Genomic DNA, 18627 nt, shown 5'->3' with positions numbered 1-18627 from the left:
TTCTGAGATAGCATGAAAATATTGTTCCATTTTCCCTCAAGCACTTCTGCAAATCATTTTAAAGATAAAAGTGTAGCCCCTAAATTCACAGGCAATTAACCCATCTCTTCAACAAAGTCTTATTGGGATTTATTTATGTATTTCTAAATGTTGATGTTAAGTGGGTCTTGACCATGCTCGGAAGGATGGCTCCGTGTTTCCCAGGCTCCTAAAGCAATTCAAAATAGACAGACCACCTCATTTCACACAACATTGAGTGCATCCTTGCTGCAATAATGTACTGGTTTTATTTATCCTTGCCTTAATCTGTCAACCTTAACATTTGTATCAAAATGGGGGATCCTCCCTATAAAATTCAGTGATTGGTAAAGCCTCTCATGAAGGTTGAAAGATTGAAGTACTTAAAGAGTTTAATGTAGTCAAGAACACTGATACTCACATGTAAAGCTGGGTGGGTGGAGGGATTGCAGAGGGACAGATATGAGGAACCTATTTTGATATGTGGGAGAGGGTTTTTTTTTGTTTGTTTGTTTTTTATGAAACTGGGATAGAATAACTGGAATGAGGGAGTTTCTTCACTCTTCGTGGCTGACTAAACTCTGAAAGTAGGAGGGGAAAAGTATTCAAATGGTAACTGGTGTTAGTGGTTAATATCCTCCAAGAAAGCCCTAAGTTAGAACTTGCCTCTGTCTCCTGTATTCTGCAATTCTGTCTGACAGCATTGTGCACTCTGCTGCTTCTCCCTCATTTTGACTTACTATAATTGTTTGGAATTGTTTTAAAATATTAAATATATATATCCACCCCTTCCCAAAGATAATGAATTAATTAAGGCAAAAAGAAATCTTGTTGTGAAATGTGTTCATCTGATTCGTGTCAATATGGAACAATGCTAGGGCCACATGGTATGATGAATGTGACCTTCTGTCTTACATACCCTTGTATAACCACAAGTCTAAGAAAACCAGAGTGGTTAATATATATAGTTCTTGTATCTTGCAAAGGAATAGTCCAGCAATTTGTGTCAATAAGGGATAAGAGAACAGAGGGGTTTCAGAAGAACTGCTAACTATTGACTATCGCATGGGACACTGCAAGTCACTGGTATCTGGCCAAGAGAAGGGGAAAGCTGAAGGATGACTAAAAGGCAAAGCTTGCAGGGCATGCTGCACAAGTCTCTGACATCCAGCCAAGATGGACAAAGGAGAAGGACAAGAAAAAAGCCTGGGAGGAAGCCGTCAGCATGAGAGACCCCCAGAGGGACCACCAGAGACTGATAAGCATTTTCCAGTAGGAGGGTTTGGATTCTGGAAACTAATTATAATAACCCTGTTTTTTCTAGAAGTAGTAATGAATATGTGTTAGCCTAGGAGCATAAAAATCAGCTACTTGATGTAACTGGTGTGCGTCTTGGTGGAGCAGAGACTCCCGGCGCACCCAGTGCTGTTTGCTTACCTCTATTCATTTAATAAATTGTAAACTTTGATTGTAACCCTATTTGGGACTTCGTCATTTATTACATTGTTATATCAGTTATTAAAAATAAGAAATTCAACCCAAGCAATCAAAGCAAAGTGATCTGCTGGCTGGAGATGGGTAAGAAGTGTTCTGTTTTGGACTAAAATATCAAATTACATACTTTTCTGCAGTTCTGTCCTACTCTTTCAACTGGCTCTTCTACTTCCTGTCCATCCTCTTTGCTGACCCTCACTCCCTATTTTTCTGAAGAAAACAATGTTTTCTTATTGCCAGAAACTAGCATTTTTTCACTGAAACAGAGGAGCACCTTGTGGTCTCCTCCTGTTGTATGATGGATAATATCTTGTGATGCTAGTCTCTTAAAACGAAAGGGCTTTCAGGCTTGAATACTCTCTGTAATTCCAATATTTCATGGAAAATACGATCCTCATATAGGCAGGAACCTGGGCATTAAGATTTTATAAGTAAAATGAAAGACCTGAAGCTTCATTTAGAGGGCAGCAGCAAGAATGCCACAGGAGGGCTCTGACCCAGTGTGCCATGGTGCACACGTGTTGTCTTTCTCTGAGCATCCTCTGCGGGGCTGGCTGGCAGAGAGACTCTGCCATTCCCAGAGGTTGCTTTTCCTAAGGCTTATTTAGAAAAAAACTTACTTAAGTTCATAATTTTGGCTTATGTTTAGGTGTCTACTGTGCTTCACGAAATCTTGAGTGACAAACACGTTGGGGAGGCAGCTATCAATGCTCAAACAGCCCGAGCACCGTTCCGGTCTGTAAGGTGCTGCAGTTTGTGAAACAGCACCAATGGTGTGGATACTTCAGAATAAAATATTTTTCATGCAGCTTTTATTTTGCAACCCTTGATGTTACTAGAGAGTATAAATATATTTTCAACTGTAAAAATTGGATGAAATTGTGTTTTGGGCCTTCCATTGTCTTTTCAGAACACTTTTGTGATTAAAAGTCGTCTGTAGAATAAGAGTAATCTTCTGTAAGTAAAATAAAGCAAACAAAATCATCTTCTAACACCCAGAAGTTCTTTTTTCAGCTTAGTAGATGAATGTGTGCGCTGACCCATGCAGCTGGTGGTTGAGAGTCTATAGCCTGCTGAGGTGAGAGCCTGCTCATGTTTTAAAGTAACACAATTTCTGATCATAGCTCTGTTGCCAAGGGATCTCTCATATTTCTCCTTTCTTATTCTCTGTCAGATTTCAAAGACCTACAGGAAAAAAATGTTGCATTGTGTCTGTGTATTGCCTGTTCATGGTGGAGAGCTGTGAATGAATGAATTACAAATTCAAGCAAGGCTTTAAATAGACTATAAAACAGGTAGCTCATTTCCTCCACTGGGATTCTGTACATGCACTTATTAGTTGACACTGGTCTCTTTTAGATTTCAGCCCTTTTCTATAAACAGGCAGATCTGGTGATTCATGCTCCATGTTAAAGGAAACTGATTTACTGCCATGTTACTGCCTAAAATAGAAGCCTGCTTCCTCCACTGTGCCTTGGTGCTCCTGATGCTTTCCTGTTTTTTCTGTACTGGTAGTGTGGCTGATCCAATGGAAAAATAACCCTGAAAGAGTACAACATTTCATGTGATAAACCGACTGACTCCAGCTCTTGGTTGGACATGAATTGAATTGGGAAATTGGAGATGAGCAGAGTTGCCACTTGCAGTGTCAGTTCAGCATTAAACTGGCTCAGTGCAGCGTGAAACCAGATCTGCAGAAATCCCAGGAGTCACAAAGTGGATTTAAGTAAAAAATTCTCATCTCTTCTACTCTATTGACCATATAAATGATCTGAGAAAACAAGCAAAATTACCAATTCAATTTGCATAAACACACAAGTAAAATCCGGTAGCCCCAGAAGCAGTCTGGGGGCAGAGCAGTGGAGATTTCACGCAGGGAAGGCAGACCAGGGGTCTGTACTGGTGATGTAAGCCAGGGCATTATGAGCTAAATAATATGAAGAAAAAATAGAATTAAAATCTTGTATGATGTAAAAGGAGTTTAATCTCTGTCTTACATTTTTAAGATGTATTAATAACTTACATGAGCCTTAGTAGCCTTTTCAGTTGTAGCCCACTAATGACAAGCTTGCTTTCTAATGTTTAGTGCCTGCTGCGCAAGTGGTACTTTTAACAAAATCCATTTGCTGCAGGCTTTTTGACATGGTTTCACACTGAGATAAACACAATTAACAGGAGCTATTAAAAATTCCTATTTCTCGTGCCTGTTTATTAATGGTCTTTTAAGATTTATTTTTGTTATTAATTTTAAAGAATGTGTAATGATTTTGATAGCACAGTGAGGGTATGCAAGTTAAATATTTCCGTTTTGAGAAGCGCTTTGGTCATCTCCTGATTGCAACAGTATATTTCTATATGCAGGCTTGAGGATGGCTACATTTGTCCTTCTTTAACTTGCAGCACAGCGGAGTGTATTGTAGCAGCAAATGTAGGATGAGCCAAAGAATGCAGGCAGGATAGCTTACATAGTATAAAAATGTCATTAGAAAGCATTTCCAGTGAATCCTATTTTGTGTAAGAAGTCTTATATTTTCTATATGTCACATCAAAATGGCTTTTAGTAAAAGTAGCATTGCAAAGAATGGGGGGGCTGTACTGAATATTCATAGCATGTCATCCATCTGAGTGCACTGAGACCTTTTAGAATAAATACTTTTTTTTTTTTTTTAGGTTAAGCTAGTTCAGAATATTGTTGATAATCTTCTTTACATCCTTCCAGACAGTCTGTGCAAGGCAATTTTGGAATCAGAAAAGGAAGAAACAGCCTCATTGAGGGCTGACACCACAATCTTCAGCTCTCATTAAAATCAGTGGAAAGCCTACTGTTGACTTGGGTGAGGACTGGACCTTCTCTCAGACGTGCTTTTGAAGGGCTGGTGGAAGCATACATGTCTCAAAAAGAATCCCACAACTGTTTGTGAGAGGTTCTGATAAAGTCTGTACAGGGATACGAGGAAAATGCAAGTGTGACAAACCACACAGCTGCTTAGTTGTCTCTGAGGGGCATCTGCGTGTTACACCTACGAGGGTATGTCTGGGTGTCAGCCTGGTTCCCTCATCTCTGCTGCTTAGTTTAAGACCCTGGAGGAAGAAGAGCTTCCTCCCTCCTTGAGAACAAAGAAATGCTCGTTCTGCTCATTGTACAGCAGGGTTGGCAGGCTTGGGAGGCCTGGAAGCCAGATGCTTTAAGGAGAAAGTCCTGCGTGTAGTTAGATGGTGTGGGGATGGGAGAAACTGTAAGGGTACATCCATGGTACCTTAGTTCAGGGACTGCCTCTGTAGCCATCACAGCTTTTTGCTTGCTTCAGTGCCAGAGGCAGCATCCCAAACCACACTTTCCAAAAGAAGCATTCTGGACATTACAGATTCCCTCATAAATCAGACCAAGCTATGTTTCATGCCTGTAAAGCAAGGCAAGTGACGGATAGTTGGATTAGCTTTGCTTAGATGCTCTCTCTCGTGCCCTTTGCCATAACCGAACTCGCTGGCACTTTTTGGATTATCCCAGTAGGGCCTGCTGCTCAGGGAATGGGCAGGGAAGAGCAGGTGCCGTGGGGAGTATTCTAAGAGTAGAAGCCTCTGCAAATTGCTGGAGTGGAAAAAAGGTCTGAAGGAAAGGACATCCCACTTTCCTTCCCTACATGGACACAGTAAGAGGAAAATTGATTCGTTTTCAAACAGTTTATTTCATTTGTGGCACAGCGGTTTCTGCCAGTTGGGACTCTGTGAACTGTCTTATTTGGGTCACGACTGCGGAGTCCTCACAGCTATGAAAATACCTGTATCTAAAAATAATCCCCTTGCTTGCACTCCAGAATTATTACTAGGCATCCTTGCTTTTGTCAACGCTTTCATCTGGCATTTTGAAAGTGGAAAAAATGTAGCTCAGACTTCTCAGCTAGTGGATGTCGTCATTTCTTGGCTACCTTAGTGACTTGACTTTGGTGGGTGTAGGATGAAGTACAGCACCTGGGGATATTTATCCTAGTGACTTTCAGTACATCCTTCTGATCTCTACAACGTCTATTATGTTGTTGTGAAGATACGGAGAGCTGTAGCCTTTGAGCCTTTTCTTGGTTGGAGAACATTCAGATTTAACCAGAAAGGCCAGAAAGGTCTTTGAAATAGGATTTAGGGGTATAACAAATAAAATAATAATGTATAAAAAAATGGTGGTGTGTTATATAATTACCAGACCTAGTGATTTATTTTAAGAGATTTGCATTTGCTGTAGTCAGGCCACTGTCACTTGAACTCACACGCCTGAGATGTCTGTTACATTTAAATATTTATAGCTTTGAAGGTTCACTGAGTCTGTAATAAGCACAGGGGAAAATAAATATATTATGCGAAGGGTGATTAGTTTTATCACATAGTCTTCTACAGGGCAGCTGTTTATTTTCAGTGTTCATTTTCTTGGATCAGTCAGGTAGACAGCTGTTCTTTTAGGGCATTTTTGTTAATTTAAGTAACTTCTTTGAATTGAAAATCTACCACCAAATTCACTTCTGAAAATTCAGCCTCCAGCTCATAATTATATCATCAAAAAAAAATCTTTAGATCACTTATTCAAAAAATATCTACTTGTCAGAGATATTTCAAACAAATGCAAAGCAGACACACTGTAAATCACCCAATACATCAATGTCTGTATGAAACTGAATATGAAATGCCCAGGTCTGCCAGGTTTCTCAAAAATATAATGTACATTATGTACGTCCCTGCAAGGCTGCAGCCAGCTTGAAGTACTCTCTTAGTATATATGTCACTTCATAAACACCTGTTAATATCAGTAGGCTTTTGCAAAGATAGAAATCTGATTAAGTGGGCAGCCTGTAATTTATCTTTTCATTTTTTTAATTGCTTTGGATTTTTGCCAAAGTCCAGAGGACAGGGGAAGGAAGGGAGTGCTGCAGACAAGGCTGGCGTTTATCACACCATACAGGAACAGGGTTTTTTATATTTGGGAAACTCTCAGAAATAATTGCAGTCCAGCAGCTCTGTCTCTACAGGGAAGTCACCAAGATAGTCCTCAATCTTGTAATATTCTAGACCGACTGGAGTCGGTTTCTAACTATTTAGATAGGCGTTTTGTATTCAGGCTATCAGACTTAGGCCATAAATGTTTGTTTCCCTTTTAGTTCATGTGAAAAGATAAATCTCAGCTACCATAGTTTTATGATGGCATTACCAGAATGTTGCATTTAAATGAATTCTATGTATTGTAAAATGTTTAGCTACAGCAAGTGTGACCTTGCAGCTCTTGTAGATGAATTTTACTCAGCAAATGTAAACACTTACACTGAAATTGTCATCAGATGTTTACTGGTTGTCAGAAGTATTTTGACTGTTGTGGACCAAAGCGTGGTGTACTCACCCCGCAAACACAGAATATTTGTAATTTGCTGTAAATGAGAATTTTTTTCCATTATGAATTTATTACTGAGCTTTTTTATATTCAAAAATAGTCCCAGCTGGAGCATCTATTCCCAGCTGAGCCTCATTTGGAAGTCACAGTTTGGGATGAGGGATGCAGTTGCTCTTTCCCCCTTCTGTTTTGTACAGCTCCTGAAGGGGCTAACCAGGACTGCAGTCGCCCTACTTGGTGCCATACAGCAGCTGTCCTTTCCCCTGATCAGCAAGATCGTCATGAGGCAGCAACTTCACAGCCATTTATGGAAGACTAATTTCCAAAAATCACTGCAGGACAAGGCATGATTAACAGACCAGAAATGTTGTGTGTCTGCACTGGCTGGTTTTTTTGTTTGTTTGTTTGTTTGTTTTAGGGGGGGATTGGTGGGGTGTATTTACTTGTTTGTTCATTTACCACTCAGGCAGGCCTGGAGCTGCTCTCAAACAACATAGTGGACAGAATTCATTGGCAGGGTAATGCCAGGAGAGGGTATGTGTTCTTTGGTTCTCTTGCACCCACATTTACATGCTGATATCCATTAACTCAAGTGTGCATAGTTGCAGGAGGTGCAGAATAGCTGCTGACATGCTTTCTCCATTTTCAGCTATTAAGTCGTGGCTTAGAAAGGTAAAAACTTCAGTTTTGTTGCATTTCTTGGAGTAATTCTAGCTATGCTGGGTATAATGTTGATAACCGAAGTAGGAAAGATAAACCAGCCTTGGCAGTGGTGATGGGTGCTCTTAGTGAGATTTTGGTAATGCCCAAATATCCCTCAGCATCAGTCTGCATCAGAGTAGAAAATATTTTGGATTTGGTTCACAAATAGTTATTCTCATTCAAAGGTGTTGCTGGTCTGTGAAGGTTTTAGTTCTGTTGGAATTATGGAAGTTGTACAGAGAAGCAGTTGGGCCTGAAAAGACAAAATAAAAGATATAACAGAAATAAAAAGTAAAAACTAGTAAAAATAGAAAAGGTCAGTTAGCTTTGAGGTCAGTTGGGTTTAATTTCTCAGCTAAATAATGAGCCTGATGTTTATTTGTTAGGACTGGAAAATTTTGACAAAGTCCAAAAACAATCCATTTGGATACTTACCATTAATGAGATGTATTTCTAAATAAAAACATTTAGTATTGTAGTGTGTCATCTGAGCGAAGTTAAGTGAAGATGTTAGGATGTAAGTACAGCTGGCATTACTCAAAATCAGTAGAATGTGATGCCCACAGTTAATTGTAGAATCATGAGTACTACATCTAATTAATATGCTAATTGGCTAGTTTAAAGATAAAAAGGGGGTATTGAAAGAATGCAATAAAGAACTTGTATTTTTCTGTTTTGCTCTGCAAACACAGCTCCCTGCAATAACTTAATGAGGAACTGTTCAAAGGAATAAAACTAACAACAAATGTGTCAGAAGCTTAACTAAGTAATTACATACTAATGCTGAGACCTTTTGGGTAGGGAACCAGCATAACTGTGTGTTTAGATTGTCATAACAGCAAATAACAGAGTAGGATAAGTAACTAATAAAATCAATTTATTTGTTGGAAAATTATTTTCCAGAAGCAGCCTAAGCAAAATTTGAATTAAATGGTTATTATTGAAAGCAGGTGTTTTACTGATAGTAGTAAGATTGAAAATATTTCTAAGAAAGAAGGACATAAGCACTTTGAATGGGAAAGAGAAAAGAGCAGCCCTTTTTATGTCTCTCAGTGCAGAAAACCCGCTTTCAGTCAGCCCTTCACACGTTAATAGGAACGGTTTTGGTGTTCAAGAACCAAAAATGATGTTCTTTTTCAGGAATAAGCATCCAGAATGTGGTCTGTTCCAAGAGGCTGATTTTTCATCTAGGCTGGAAAACCAATAGAAAATCTTAATAGGGTGGCACAGAGAAGAAAGATCCTCAAACACAGTGACCTTGTAGGCCTTAAAGAGAGTCCACAGATGGACCTATTATGGGCTAGAATAGGGCACAGAAGATTTCAGTACAAATTAAAGAAGATGCTTAAAGAGAGAGGATGTCTGAGTGTAGCAAATCAGGAATTCGTACATTATAAAAATGCCTTCAGAGGTTTAACTGCTTTATTAGTGTTAAATTTGTTGTCTGTAAACATCTTCCCTCAGCTGGAGAAAGACAGTATTTGGAGCTTTCATTTCTGTCAGGAAACCCTGCATGTTTTGCCTTGTCAAAATTATGACACCCTCCACACTAGAGAATGCAATTTGAACCACTCTGTGTATTCTCGGCTGACATCCATGCTTGATAAAGACAAAGAGACTATCTCCTAATTGCTGTTGTCTGTCACTAATGGGTTTGTTATTAATACAAAGGCACTATTATAGCTAATTTCAAAAGATAAACATACAAAAGGACGCAAAAAACAAATCTCCTATTTTCTTTTGTATCTATTTACACAATTCAACATCCAAAAAGAGAAAAACAAAACACACAATACACCAAAACAAAACTCCAGCTAGCAGGTGCTAAATGGAAGCTAGGAGTTGGTTTATAGGAACAGCAAGCATCACTCTGAGAATAAATACCAAGTTTCCTGTTGTAGAATAAGTTATACAAGGAGATGACTATTCAATGTTAAGTTAAAGCGTCTGGGACCTTTGATTCAAATTTAAACCTTCTTACATTATTAGTGTTGGGGAGCAGCAGGAATCATCCATTCCCAGTATCTCAGTACACAGTTCAATGCAGTTTTCTGGTTGATCTTGTAGTTTACTCATTCCAGTTGGAAAACATCTCTTATGCAATGTAGTTCTGGTCCCTTTTACTAAGGAGACCAGGTTTATGCTTTATACCCATCTGTTTTTCCCCTGGTTACTTCTGACACTATTTTGGAGTGAATTTCATGGAAAGATAGAGGTCTCAAAGACACTAAATTCTTGCAAGCTGACAATCCTCAGCTTAGTTGGTTGGCAGTGATTAGGGGTTCAGGGTCTGAGCCCCTGCCAGCACCCCATGCTCCTACTGAGGCTGTAGCGTATGCTCTATGTTAGACACCATCTATCACACATAGGAGAGAAACAAGATCAGTGTGCAGAATTAGAAAATGTTAACTTCAGTCCTGAACTTCTAGGATACTGAATCATCTACGCAGAAGAAAGATTTAGACTCTGGAACCGGACTTGATCAACACAGAGAGATGTTTCATGTTTCAGATATTAGGATTTCACACTTTGGTCAATCTATTATTATTATTATTTAAAGAAATTGTTGATGATAACTTTGGATGAGATGAGAGCTCGTGTAAATTGTTTCTGTATTGCATATAAGAACTACTGTGAGTTACAGCTGGATTTGTCCCTATGCTCGGTTAATTGTCTTGCTGTCAGAAAGGAAATAAGGGGATTCACAAAAGTGGAACAGTCTCTGAAGCGTAGGAAATAATATCGTTAATGAGAAGGACTCAATTAAAAGTCAGCTTTACTTAAAACATATAATATACGTTAAACATCTCAACAGCTTTGAACAAATTCAGTCCTTTCCTACAGAACTGAGATAGTGTGGCCCAAATGTGGCATTAGATAGAGCACAACCTAGGGAAATGTCTTCTCTGCTAAAGAATCATGTTCTACATGGAGTTTTCTCTCTCTTATTCTGGACTTTTTTCCTCTAAAATAGTAGTTTTCTTTATCATTTAGTTTTATCAATTTGAAGTAAGCAAGTTTGGCTCACTATTACTATGAAAAATAAAACTACAGTTAAAGTTTGTGTCATTTTTGTCACCCACAGGGTGTCTCTGGCTTGGGGTTTCTATCTAAATCACCAGATTTTAAAATACGTTCTCTGTATGATTTCAGCTGTACCTATGAATGACTGACATGTCTTAGGTGAAAGATCCCTTGTCCCCAGTGGTGGCTAAAGTCAGAGCTGTCTTTTTTGAAATATTTTCTTTTACAAGCTTTTAATCATACCCCAAGGACATGTCAGGCTCTCACATACTTCTTTCAAGTATATTCTTACGCAAACATGCTGTGGAGGAGATGCTGACGTTTCTTCTCTTGTTACATTCCAAGAACATATTCATCATGGTAAAGCAAACTTAGAAGAAATTTAATATTATAGTCCATCATGATTTGTTGAAGCATGGCCCTCTTCCAAATACTGAAAAATCTGGTTGATGTAAAATAAGAGCAAGTGGACATGTACTGGTGGAACTGGTGGAACAGTAAAGGGCATGCTGCAGTAAATCAAGCAATGTAGTTATTCTCTAAATAAATAGAGTTTGTTAGTCAGATGGAGTTAATTCCCCTCTCTTAAAGTTATCTTTATGATATTTCTGTGAATGTGAATTAATTTGAAGACTGCTGTGAGATTTCTTTTACTGTATGTTAGTGTATGCTTCACCACTTTATTGAATTTCCTATGCCTGAAGTATCAATTAGTATGTTTATAGTCAAACTACTCAACAATTTTGATTATTTTTTTGTTCAATTATCCCAGCCAAAGTGTTCTTGTGCCTCACGTGCAGCACACAATCTGAATGCCCTGGGGGCTCTCACATTTCCAGAGGGCGACAAACTGCCATGCTGTCCTGTTTTTACTGCTCGAGATACGATATTGTGCTTTCTTGTTTCTGGCAGGCTTGGCTACAAAACTATAATGATGGCTATTGTGGTTGTTATTTTTGTATCTGTTATTTTTATAGCTCCATAGACAAATAAATACATTCTTTAAATTAGGCAGAGACTTAGTACCAGGGCCTCATTTAGAACACCAGGCTCTAAAATTGCCTCCTGTGAAACATTAATAATGCCTTTGAACGGCTATTTATTGAATGACTGACTTAAATGTTCTTTTTTGCTAAAAGGAGCTAAGCTGCTTGGAGAGCTTGCAGTTTAAGATACTTTTGAAATGTATGTAGAAAAGCCCAGTAGCTGTGTTGAAAATTATTTATTGATAGAGAAGGAAGTGAAGGAGTGATATTTAGACTTAAAATTGTTTTCAGGAAGGAATGTCCTGTTTTTGCCTCAAACTCATTTCTGAATTTCTAGAGAAAAAGTGGTTTTATAAACCTCTAAAAATTTCTAGGGCTAAATTGCTGGTGTTGAACATCAGTTGCTTCCCAGCTCTGGAACATTAGAAATATGCAAGTCTGTCATTATATGAATAGCAGGACTTGTGGTGTGAAGCTGATTGTGTAGGCTGCCTCTGCTTTGGTTCCATGTCTTTAGATTAAAATTAATTCCCATCACCCATGGCAACTTTCACTGAGTCAGTTTCATCTGACTTTGCATCTAATCATGCGATAACATCCATCTGTTCTTTGTTATGTAGCTGGCTGAGGACAGGTTGACAAACCTGGGTGGTGGAAAAGGGCTTGATAATTCAGGAGCAACCAGAAATACTGGAGAACATGATGCAGACTCATCTGAACCACTGTGTTCAGATTTGCTTGAGTGCCAAGGTTATTAACCATGCTCCGTCAACTGTGCTTGGTCTGCACTGGCTCTTGCACAGCCTCTGTGGTGCATTTGTGCTGTGATCTCCTGCTTCTGCTTTCTGGGAGGACATAATGGGTAGATGAGTATGATGCAGGGAGATGTCCTTGCAGATTCTGTTAGGACAAAATCTAATCTGTGCCATGCAAGGCTTTCAATCCCAAGGAGCATTGCAAGCAGATTATCATGTACACGTGGTGTTGTCTTTGGGTAGACACTCTTTTGAAAGGAAACTGTAGACTACGTAGTCAGACTGTGGACCAAAGCTTTGGACTTATGTGGATTTGGATCCTGAGTAGAATTCAGAAAGAAGAACATTATTTTGGGAAAGATTTTAGGGTTTCTCCAGAACTGGTCAGGCTAGAGACTTGAACTGTGGTTTTCTATTTGTCTTACCCTCATCTTGACCAGACATTCCCTCTGTGCTTGAAGAAACTCTACTGATGAGTATTCAGAGATATGTTTGAGCAAATTCGTTGTCCAGAAAAGAAATTTTAATTATAAAAATAATAAAATTGTTAAATTGCCACCTGTTCTAGTTACAAGCATCAATTTAGACTTCAACACACCCCCCCCCACCCTGAGAGCCTGCAGCCTTTAATAAAAGCACTACTCATCCAAACTATCATTTTGAAAGGTGCTCTTGTGAGTACATGGTCTTACAGCAGCTACAAATGCCACTTTCTACATAGGCTTTAGATATATTTACTGCACTGAATAATGGTAATAATGTAATTGAACACAGCTAATGATAACCAGTTGCCTATTACAAAATGTCTTTCGAATTCCAGTGGCCTGGTGTGGCTGAGGTTCATGGTCCATAAATTCAATTTTAATCCCAAATTAAGTTTACTTATGCTTGCTGTCCATAACAGCCAAGTAAGAAAATGAAACGCCACCTCCTCCCTTAACGTGCCTTTGAAAATGTAGACAATTTCAACTCTGTTGGTCAGATTAGCTACTTGTACAAATTACTGCTGGTCCACCAAAATCATTGGATTGATGCCAGTTACTCTCTATAAGAATCTGGCCTAGAATTCTGGTCTATAAGAATCTGGCCTTAGTCTTTTAAAATACTAAATGAATTTCTCAGGAAAAAGGAAAAAAAAAATTTAATTTTTTTTTGGGGAAGTATGTGTGATTTTTTTTGAACATATACCTGAAGAAAAATTATTAATGCAAGAATGTTGTCTCATTTTCAGAAATAAGCTGCTCATACGCCAAGTCGTTTCATTTTGTTGGCTATTTGGTTGCCACTTGCCCAATACTGCAACACATAACCTCTGACTCTGTAAAAAAATTGCTTTTATGGTTTACTTTTATGGAGGTATTTATGTTTAGAGCCTTTGCCAATCTGAAGAGAAATGAAATTTCTTTCACTAACTTTTGTCTTGAAGCTTGAATTGTTTAGCATTATGTCTTGGTTGCATTTGAGTCATATTGCTATATAATGGTTGCACTCTGTCAAGCATTCACAGGGCAAAGAGTGTATTGTAGCAGCATAGGAAAATACTATACGCGTTATACAATAATGGGAAGATTTTTAGATGTTAGAGAAGAAAGCTTTCTTTTCAGACTTGAGGCTTAAGTAAATTCTGACATATTACTAGTACTTGGTAGACTACATGCCTAGATGAGAACTACTTGGGGTAGCACTTCTAAGCAGCTGTGTGTACCTCACTGAGATCTTGATTTTATTTCTAATGTAATCTGGCTAATATGTTTTGTACCTGTTGAAATCAAATATGAAGAAGGATACATGGACTCACTCTGCTAGTAAAGTTAAATTATTAATGGTTTAATTTCTTATTTTTTCCACAGGATTTGAGGTTCCAATTAAAAATCGTGTTTGGGCCATTGCTTTGCCTGCCAGTGCTTAATCTTCTCTGAAAGCCTCATCACTTATCTAAAACAACAGAAGAACGAGGTAAGGAGAGAAAGTAATGAAATGCAGCATAGCACATCTGTCAAAGGAACAGAAAGTAGCTTTTAAAAAAATGCAGGATCAATGACATTAAAAAAATTTGTTGAGAGCTAAATGGGTTCATGTTAAGCATCTTAATACTATGGGTCTGTAACTACCATTATGTTCTTGCATGTGCTGAAGGCTGGGGGGTTTGTTTGAGAGGTTTACTGTTGATGTGGCCACAGGATACAGGTGACTGATAGGAACAGGAGCTCTGGAATTGCTGAATGCAACCCTCTGCACTATGGAGTCCTTTAAAGATTGTTTGACATCTTGATGCTAAACTTATGAATGTAATTAACATTTCTGAAGTTATTTAAAATTCAGTTTGAGGTCAGTACAGATTTATGTTCTCCAGATATGCATAGATATTGGGTGCTGTATTAAAAGACTTTCCCATTCAGCACCTAGAGCTATGATGTCCTTTGTTGTTGATAATGGATCTTTCTGAAGTACCTGGATGACATGACTTGTGCTATGTCATTAGGATTGCAGTGATATACAACAAGACAGGCAGAACTAGAGGTGACATGACACAGAGAGGAGTAGTACAATGATTTAATTAGCCATGATGGGGTAACGATGTAAGGGAGACATCGTCTGAAAAACATGAGCCTTTTTTGAGTGTGGAAAGTATGGCCTGCAGTGGCCACCTCTGTAGGCACTGCTGATGTTTAACAAAAGAGTATCAGGATCTCACTCCCATTTTCGCCATTCGGTCCTTTCTGCATTCTCACATATCTGCCATGGGCCAGGTTAAAAGTCATCCTAGCTGGTACAGTTCAGGCTTGGTGGCTACTCAACCACCTCATATGAAAACCAGTAGTCTATAAAGCCTGTTGGCTTCTCTGTTTTTCAAAATGCAATATCATGCATTTGGTTTGGGGTTGTTGAGCATGTGTGTTACCTACAGCCTCTTTCAGGAAAAACATTTATAATGTTTCTTTTCTAGCTGTATAAAGGATATCATTAGCTTGGAAAAATCTCACTGGCATCATCAGAGCGTGCTGTCAGCCACAAGTAAAGTTGGTTTTAGTAGGTGTAGTTTTTAAAGCATGTTACTGCTACTGAGGTATGTTAACAACTTAAAAACCTTATGATGATGAGTGTGGATGATGTTTTAAAAAGATGGTGTGCTGAACTGGCACCTGAAATGTGTTATGTGCTATCTGTGTAGGCTTTTTAATTGGTGCTCCTATCAGCACTGAAAATGGTCGAAGTTTTGTTGTGGTTTCTAATGAAAAAGAGGCTTATGTGATTACAGTAACACATATTTGAGTGAGATGGCTGTGTGTTTCTATCCTTTACCTGATAATTTTTTGACTGATTTTTTTTTTTTTTTTTAAGTCCAAATACTGTTATTATTTGGAAGTTTTGAAAGAAAATTACTTTCCTGAGATTCTAGTGAAAATACATGGCTTTGCGGAGGAGAAAAAAAAAATATATATATATATGCCCTGGGGGAAGGCCACTTAGTAAGCTGCTGCAAGACAGCCAATGAAAGAGACAGACCTAATTAATGTGCCAAGCTTAGAGAAGTGTTTTAAAGATGGGAAGATCCACAAAGGAGAAAACTTGTGAATGCAGGGTTTCACTCTGGAAATCAGACTGCCTGCCTGCTTGTGTGCCTGTTTTTTTGTAAGATGCTAATATTTGATATCAAAACCAGGAGCTCAATCTTGCAGCAATAGGAACATTTATTTTCAGTTTATAGCTTTTATGTTTAGGCCCAAAAAACATTGTTGTATGTACAGTTGCTAGGCATTGTGTACTTTATGGGTTATTACATTTGCCGTTTCAACAGTAAATAGAGAAAAAACATTTATTTTACTTACGGGACAGCTTATTGTTCTTATTGAACAGTAACAAACATTATACCATGGACAAAATCTCTGCTATTAGCTATACTAGGTATATGATTAGACATCACTCTTATAAGCCATGTCTTACATTGCTATTTTATTAATTCCTGGTAGCTTGTACAATCAGGGAATGGTTCTGCAGCAAAGTCCTTAAGAGGGTACAATATATGTCAACACACGGCTCCTAGCCATTGCCAAGTCTTGATAGTATTACAGGCCTTCAAGATGAAATGCGGTTTCCTGGATAATTTGTATAATGCATCTTTAAAGTATTCAAATTTTCAAGATGCATTTGGATTTACAAGATATAAAAGATAAAGCATGTTTTACACTTTCTATTTCAGATATAATGCTGTTGGAAATGCTTGAGGGTTATCCTCCATATAGTGGATGGTTCACTCTGAGGATCTTAAACATTTGTTTCTACTGGTTCTTATATCAGAGACTCTCTATTAATGTTGCTGTAGTGAAATAGGAGACTGCTGGGAATCTCTAGGCAATCAATGAAAAATACTTTGCAACAATACTGTTATATTCACTTTCATTTAAGGTTGTGAAAGCAAGTTACAAACATTAATAAAGTGTTACAGTAAGCTCCTGAGCAATCAGTCCTAGAAACCTGTAAACTGAGATAAAAATGAATAACAGCTGCATTATGGCAGGGGAAACTAACCAACCCTGTGCTAGGCTGTTTTCTGTGGACCTTCTTGGACAGCTGAGAAGTTTTGTTACCGAAAATGTTCATGAGCTTCCCAGGTCTGGAGTCTTCTTTTTGAGACAAAGTTTTGATTCTTCAATCAGGGCTCTGGTCCATCTTTAGCTTTTTATTAACTTGATGTAAATTTTAACAGAATCTTAAGAAAATGAAACAAACCCACTAACTTGGAGGAAATAAAAGTTCATTGAACTTCCTGAGAATAAAATCATTTTTCTAATGACAGTAGTCACCTTGCCTATATATAGAAACTTTCTTGCAATGATTGTGTTTAATGTTCAATCTCTTTTACACTATAGAAAGCCTAGACAAATAATTGTGAATTAAGGACATGGAGGAATAAACAGCTGCTCAGACTACAAATGGCAAAGCCTTAGCTGTGTTTGACAGGCTGTTTCTTTTTTTCTTAGTTTCTTTTTCCCCCATTCTGGTTAAAATATGTTAAGTGCAGTGCTCCTTGCTGCATTATGTATTTTTTTTTTCAAATTTTACAGTGACCTCTGTCTATTAATATAAAACTGTTAATCTGTATTTACTGCTCCTAGCCAAGATGGCTTAATGTAGGACAGAGTTGCTGAATTATCCATTTTCTGAAAATGCCTGGCGAGTCTCATTAACTTGTCGTACTGGAACCTCATTCCACCTTTCACAGGCTACAAATGTGCTAGAAATGTGTGTCATAGTAATTCCAGGATATGTGTATAGTTGGTGGATGTTTTTGAGGTAGCAAAGTAGACAATAGTATGCTTTATCCTTTATTATTGTGTACAACAAAAACTCCATTTGTTACCAAGGGCAATCCATAATGCCAAGGCGACATGTTTCACCTTGCCTGGCACTGTAAATCACATGCATGTCTACCCTGTCTGTTGAATCGTGATCTCATATCCTCCTTGTTGTTATTTGTTATTACTTATAATAACAAAACACTAAAGAGAGAATTAAAACAGTTCTCAGAACTGGAACTATCAAGCAGTGAAATGCCATTACTCCTTTAATTACGTGCATTTAAAAAAAAAAAAAAAAAGAAGAAGTTGCTATGGAATTCCAGCAGTGCAATTTCTCTGTAATTCACCATGGAGACAGTTGCTTCCAATCATCCAGAGTTCTGTCCTTTAAGAAAAATGTATCCTTATGCAATTCAAATTATTTTACTATCTTTGAAGTCTCATTTTAGAAATCACTGATGTATTAATTTAGCTTAATCATCTATCTGAGTTTAGGCTAGCAAAAGCACGTATGTGGTAGAGATGTTTCTTACTTCTTCTAACATGTTTTATAAACCAGTGAATCGGTAATAGGAAAGATAAAATGAATAATTCATAAGATATCAATGCTGACCAAGGACCAGAGATGCTTAGGGTATTAATACATTTTTGTTTTCTTGCCTGTATGCCATAATTTTACAGATAAAGTGTCTTTTGGAATAGATAAAGCTGATCACTACCATTTCTGTACATATAATAAATAGTGTGTGCTCCTATTGGTATTAGGAGGATCATGTGAGTATATTTTGTGATTCTGTGATGTACTTCGTAGGCATCAAAAGTCAATAATCGATTAAATATATAATGCCTTCTTATTAGCATATCATACTTAGACTTCCACAAAAGTGTTCACATCCTGTTCTTTTTATCTTCTGGCTGGTTGGTTAATGTTTTCCAGCACAAGCAGGGCCTGTGGCACCGAACAGTAGTCCCCCAGACTA

At 38.0% G+C, this 18627-nt stretch overlaps 1 protein-coding gene across 2 annotated transcripts in view; it reads left to right on the top strand.

The window, feature by feature from the left end:
- Nucleotides 1–18627, top strand: part of TENM1 (teneurin transmembrane protein 1) — a 908570-nt gene that overhangs the window by 370111 nt on the left and 519832 nt on the right. For both annotated transcript variants that reach the window (XM_032196349.1, XM_032196354.1), the window contains exon 5: nt 14198–14303. The gene's annotated coding sequence lies outside the window, so the exon portion shown is untranslated. The remainder of the gene's footprint in view (nt 1–14197; nt 14304–18627) is intronic.

This window comes from Aythya fuligula, chromosome 13, assembly GCF_009819795.1.
Source record: "Aythya fuligula isolate bAytFul2 chromosome 13, bAytFul2.pri, whole genome shotgun sequence".
Taxonomy (NCBI): domain Eukaryota; kingdom Metazoa; phylum Chordata; class Aves; order Anseriformes; family Anatidae; genus Aythya; species Aythya fuligula.
Note: the sequence above shows the minus strand (reverse complement) of the source record. Positions and strands in the feature narration are given on the sequence as shown.